Source organism: Pan paniscus, chromosome 6, assembly GCF_029289425.2.
Source record: "Pan paniscus chromosome 6, NHGRI_mPanPan1-v2.0_pri, whole genome shotgun sequence".
Lineage (NCBI taxonomy): Eukaryota > Metazoa > Chordata > Mammalia > Primates > Hominidae > Pan > Pan paniscus.
Window position 1 is genome coordinate 175,598,027 of NC_073255.2, and position 6,501 is coordinate 175,604,527.

A 6,501-nucleotide genomic window follows, 5' to 3' on the forward strand; every position below is an offset into this window, starting at 1 on the left:
CTTTTAAAAACACCAACTGTGAAGAGAAAGGAGGGAGCAGGGCAGCAGCTGAAGAGGAAATGGAGCATCAGGAGAGGGTTTTATTTATTTATTTTCAGGAGAAGAGACAGTTAATAACTTCCCCTCCCCAAATTCTGTGAGTTCTAGTTGGGAGATGCATCTAGAAAATGGGAACCATGGCTGGGTATGGTGGCTCACACCTATAACCTCAGCACTATGGGGGACCGAGGTGGGAGTATTGCTTGAGGCCAGGAGATCAAGACCAGTCTGGGCAACATAGCAAGACCCTGTCTCTATTTTTAAAAAATTTTTTAATTAAAAATTTTAAAAATGAGGCCAGGCACATGGCTCATGTCTGTAATTCCATCACTTTAGGAGGCTGAAGCAGGAGGATCGCTTGAGCTCAGGAGTTTCAGACCAGCATGGGCAGCATAGTGAGAAATCATCTCTACAAAAAATTTAAAAATTAGCCGGGCAGAGTGGTGCACACTTGTAGTCCCAGCTACTCAGGAGGCTGAGGTGGGAGAATCACTTGAGCTCGGGAGTGCAAGGCCACAGTGAGCCATGATTGTACCACTGCACTCCAGCCAAGGTGACAGAGTAAGACCCTGTCTCAAAAAAATAACTTTTAAAATGGGAACTCCTACTTTTTCTTACCCATGATGTATATCTGAGACAATCTCTTTGAACCATGACATCTTTGACATTTCTCTAGAAGTTTCCTGTCTGAGCTCAATTTTTTTATGTCCAACATTTCATAGCATTGCTGATTCTTGGAAAGTTGAAACAGGCCAAGCATTAGCAAACACAGTCCAATTTGTCCAAAATCAGAGTAAATTTTCTAAGTTCCCTACTGTGAACCTCAAGAGTAAAGGAAGTAGAAAAGGAGGAGAGAAGAACCAAACACAGCTCTAGCCCCCAAAAGAGTGTCCATTGGCAGGTAAGATATAGATGATCTAGTCCAATCCACTCTTGCAGAAAAGTAAGGCACAGTGAGGCTAAGTGACTTGCCCAAAGCCAGATAATACAGCCTTATTTCTCTAATTATTTGTGCCATTGAATTTTTTAAAAAGAAACTAATCCACCTATGAATCCTTAAACATTATATATATATATATACACACACACACATATAGATATATGTTTGTTTTTTTTTTTGAGATGGAGTCTCACTCTGTCACATAGGCTGGGGTGCAGTGGCGCGATCTTGGCTCACTGCAAGCTCCGTCTCCTGGGTTCATGCCATTCTCCTGACTCAGCCTCCCGAGTAGCTGGGACTACAGACACCCGCCACCACACCCAGCTAGTTTTTTGTATTTTTAGTAGAGATGGTGTTTCACCGTGTTAGCCAGGGTGGTCTCGATCTCCTGACCTCGTGATCCGCCCGCCTCAGCCTCCCAAAGTGCTGGGATTACAGGCGTGAGCCACTGCGCCTGGCCTAAACATAATATTTTTATATACTCTCAAAGTCAACTCAGTACTTTGAAGGAAAATAATATTTAAATTCAGCATTCAGTCTTGAGAGAAACAACTTTCTTAGGGCAGAATCAATCCTCTATATTATCCAAACAAACATTGCTTTTGACATTTGGTGTTTCAGGCCACTGTTCCCATTCTTTAGACAAGTCTGGGGCACACTGCCAGTTCCAAAAGCTTTACACTTAGCCTCAAAGGTCCCTGGCAAAGCACTTTCATGCCCTGAGGACTTTCTACAGAATGGCTCTTGAGGGTGAAGAGATGAGCATTCCACTTACGTGCCTTTAAAGCGGGCATTCCTTTAACACAGGGCTTCCTGTGTTCTCATACCCTTGTACCCAGGATTAGGAAAATATTGCACACAATCACATGTTCAGTGTACAAGATCAATTTACAGGAGGAGATCATTGTAATTTAGAAAATGACAAAGGATAAATACAGAGCCAGCTAAAATGTTTGCAAGGAATTTAATCCAAAAATAATAATCTAGCTGGAAAAGTAACAATCTGACTTTTCTAAAAAGAGCATCTGATTTTTCTGAACTGCATTCCCTCCAGATAGCCTTCATTCAAATAACTGATTTTATCATCCACTCAAACTGAATACTTCTTACTTTCTTTTTTCTTTTTTTTTTTTTTTTTTTTTTTTTGAGTGGAGTCTTGCTCTGTCGCCCAGTCTGGAGTGTAGTGTCGTGATCTCAGCTCACTGCAACCTCCACCTCCTGGATTCAAGTGATTCTCCTGCCTCAGCCTCTTGAGTAGCTAGGACTACAGGTGTGCACCACCACGCCCGGTTAATTTTTTGTATTTTTAGTGGAGACAGGGTTTCACCATGTTGGCCAGGCTGGTCTTGAACTCCTGACCTCAAGCAATCCACCTGCCTCGGCCTTCCAAAGTACTGGGATTATAATAGGCATGAGCCACTGCACCCAGCCAAGCTGAATACTTCTTCACTGTTGGCCAGGCACTGACTCTGCCACCCACCACCCTTTACAATATGCACTCATAAACAAAGTGTTTGAGACAGAAAAGAATGATTTGAGGTTGCTAAAAAAAAGAGAGAATGACATTCAACTTCCTCCATTGTATGCACACACACACGCACACACACACACACACACACACACACACGTGCAACTGAATGCAATTCATTGATAGTAAGGTCCAAGAGTTCATGAATCAGCACACTGAGATCAAATCTACGGATGCTGGAACCAGGATCATCCCTGCCATGCACATTTCCACTTCCTCCTGGCCACGACTTTTTCCAGGAATGTGTCTCAGTGCTCACTGCTGCCATCCAACGCCAGTGGGGCACTCCCTGCTGTTCTACCACTTTCTGTCCTCTAGATCACGTCCTAGGACACTGAGCCCTCCCAGTGGCTCTCAGACAGCTCCACTCTCCTCTACTCTCCACTCCTCCCCACACCCCTCAGCACACGACCACCTCATTCCTTAGGAGAAGATCCTCCTCCACCACGGAGCCCTCCAGCTTCCCTCTTCTCCACCTCAGCGTACCTTGGCTGTGTCTCTCTCTCTTCTTCTCTTCAGAGCAAAGCTGCTTTACATTCCTTTCATTCCTGTCTTCACTTGCCACGTCATGGAGGAACTGGAAATGAGACTTAGGAAAATGAAGTTTTATCATAAAGAGAACAGAATGGGCTGGGCACAATGGCTCATGCCTATAATCCCAACACTGTGGGAGGCCGAGGTGGGAGGATTGCTTGAGCCCAGGAGTCTGAAACCATCCTGGGCAACATAGCAAGACTCTGTCTCTACACAAAATAAACTTAGCTGGACTTCGTGGCATGCATCTCTAGTCCCAGCTACTCAGGAGGCCGAGGTGGGAAGATCGCTTGAGCCAGGGAGGTGGACGCTGCAGTGAACGAAGATTGCACCACTGCACTCCAGCCTGGGTGACAGAGTGAGACCTTGTCTCAGGAAAAAAAAAAAAGAGACAACAGAATGCCCTGAAGTTTATCATGGATGGATTTTTTTACCTATAGCCTAAGGCGAGAGAGAGAGACAGATTGAGAGAGAGAGATTCTCCCTATGTTGCCCAGGCTGGTCTCAAACTCCTGGGCTCAAGCAGCCCTCCCACCTCAGCCTCCCAAAATGCTGGGATTACAGGCATGAGTCACCACACCCAGCGCTAGCCTAAGTTTTTCACTCGGGAGCACCTCCCTAGTTATCGGCCTTTTCTATAATAATATTTACTCCCAATTACACAAGTAAGTTTCTTATCATGATTTCCACCTCCACTTTCTAAAAAAGAAAAAAAAAGAATTTAAATGTACTATCTTGTTTCTCTTCTTTCTCCATTTAATATCCTGCATTGACTACAGAGTCATAGAAATCTATCACTGGAAGAAACTTCGAGATCACCTGATTCAGTCTCCTTACTTTAGAGATGAGAAAACAGAACTCCAGGGAGCAGATGCAATTTGCTCAAGGTCCTGCAGGTAATTGGCGGCAGAGCTGGAAGCAGAACCCAGGGCTCTGCACTTCAGGGTCTTTTCATGCCATCACGGTAGCTTTCCAGTTGTTTCTCACAGGACTTAACACCCCTTTGTGTTAGGAAGTATACATAGCAAAACCCTTTCTGGGCATCACGTATCCCCTCGGCAGAGTCCTGCGGACCCCAGAGAAAATTCTCCCCACAAAGGATGGAAGGCATAATTCCCCCAGATTTTTCCCCTTGTGTTCCCCTTCTAGAAAGTCGCATCGACACCAAGGTTACATGACTCCTCCAAGGTCACACTCCAAGTGACAACATGAAAACTGGAATCCAGGACTCTTGACTCAGGATTCTTGTGTTCCCAACCAACCAACCTAGAGGCAGCTTGGACAAGAGAAGATGAGGAGCTAGGCATGGTGGTGCATACCTGTAGCCCGAGCTACTAAGGAGGCTGAGGTGGGAGGATCACTGGAGCCCAGGAGTTCGAGGCTGTAATACACTGTGATTGCACCTGCGAATAGCCACTGTACTCCAACCTAGGCAACACCCTGTCTCTAAATAAATACATAAATAAAATGAAACATATGGACAAAGCATTTTCAAAAAAGAAAAAAGAGGCCAGGAGCAGTGACTCACACCTGTAATCCCAGCATTTCCAGAGACTGAGGCGGAAGGATCGCTTGAGCCCAGGAGTTTGAGACTAGCCTGGGTAACAGAGCAAGACCTCATCTCTACTAAAAATAAAAAATATTAGCTGGGTGTGGTGGTACATGCCTGTAGTCCCAGCTACTCAGGAGGCTGAGGCAGGAGGATGGCTTGAGCCCTAGGAGGTGGAGGCTACAGTGAGTTGTGATTGCACCACTGCACTCCACCCTGGGCAATAGAGTGAGATTCTGTCTTAAAAAAGGAAAAAGAGAAAAAGAGAAAGAGAATGAAGGGAAGTTATAGAAAAGGCCAGAAAACACAGTGAGAGAGGGGTCTTTGGATGTTGGGAAGACAGGTCCAAACAATCATTGACTTGACTATCTGGTTCGCTTCGGTTTTATGTGAACAAAACTGGAGAAGAAAAATTGGCGGAATATTTATTACAAACCTGCAGCTTATTTCCAAAAACTTTAGCTTAAAGTTACTCTTTGAGAACAAATCTCTGTTTATTAAACAAAAGATGAATCTGACCACATGCTCAGATTGTTGTGCCAACAGAAATATTTTGCACAAATGATAAGAGTAATTGTAGGGAACCAGAAATTGCCAATCATAGAGTTGAGAGCTGAAAAGCCCTCCTTCCAACTGTTTATTAACTTCACCTTAAAATGCCCTTACTTGTTTGATGCCAGTAACTCACAAACTTTTCTACCTGAGCTAACCCACAGAAGAGCTGGCTGTCTTAAAAATTAGTAAGAAACCAATCCCTTGAGGCATTTAAGCAGAAGTCCAACTAACAACCTTAAGAAGCAGGACAGGTCAAATGCAGCTATACGAAACTCTATAATATCCTACTTTCTTTATAGGAAAGTCATATGGTTTGGCTGTGTCCCCACCCAAATCTCATCTTGAATTGTAGCTCCCATAATTCCCACTTGTCGTGGGAGGGACTCAGTGGGAGGTAATTGAATCATGGGGGCAGGTCTTTCCTGTGCTGTTCTCATGATAGGAAATGAGTCTCACAAGATCTGATGGTGTTATAAATGGGAGTTCCCCTGCACATGCTTTCTTGCCTGCCACCATGTAAGATGTGCCTTTGCTTCTCCTTTGCCTTCTGCCATGATTGTGAGTCCTCCCCAGCCATGTGGAACTGTGAGTTCATTAAACCTCTTTTCTTTACAAATTACCCAGCCTTGGATATGTCTTTATTAGCAGCGTGAGAACAGATTAATTCAGAGGGCATTCTTCCAAGGTTAAAGATTGGCCTTGATGGTCTCTGAGGTCCTTTTCCAACACTGACATTCTAATTGCAATCCGATGTTATATCTGTGTCTTCTTTCTAGTCTTCTTTGTGTCCTGACCATCCGTGGATATGTCTGTACATTCCATTGTGACCATGAGCACTCCAAGAGCTGAGGCTATGATAGGCAGTAATCTGCACCATGTGAAACTTAAAGGTTAAGGTTTTTTTGGGGTTTTTGTTGTTGTTGTTGTTGTTGTCTTTTTGTCTTTTTTTCTTTTTGAGACAGAGTCTCGCTCTGTTGCCCAGGCTGGAGTGCAGTGGTGCAATCTCGGCTCACTGCAAACTCTGCCTCCTGGGTTCAAGCAATTCTTCTGCCTCACCCTCCCAAGTAGCTGGGATTACAGGTGCCCACCACCACGCCTGGCTAGTTTTTGTATTTTTAGTAGAGATGGGGTTTTACCATATTGGCCAGGCAGGTCTTGAACTCCTGACCTCAAGTGATCCACCCACCTCAGCCTCCCAAAGTGCTAGGATTACAGGCGTGAGCCACCATGCCTGGCCAGCTTGTTTTTTTAATGGAAAAGAAGATTCCCTGATATTGAACATATTTCCCAGGTAATGGGACAGATATGTAAAATCTGTCTGCTTTATTGTGACTGTATTGCTTTCCTGTGAAATAA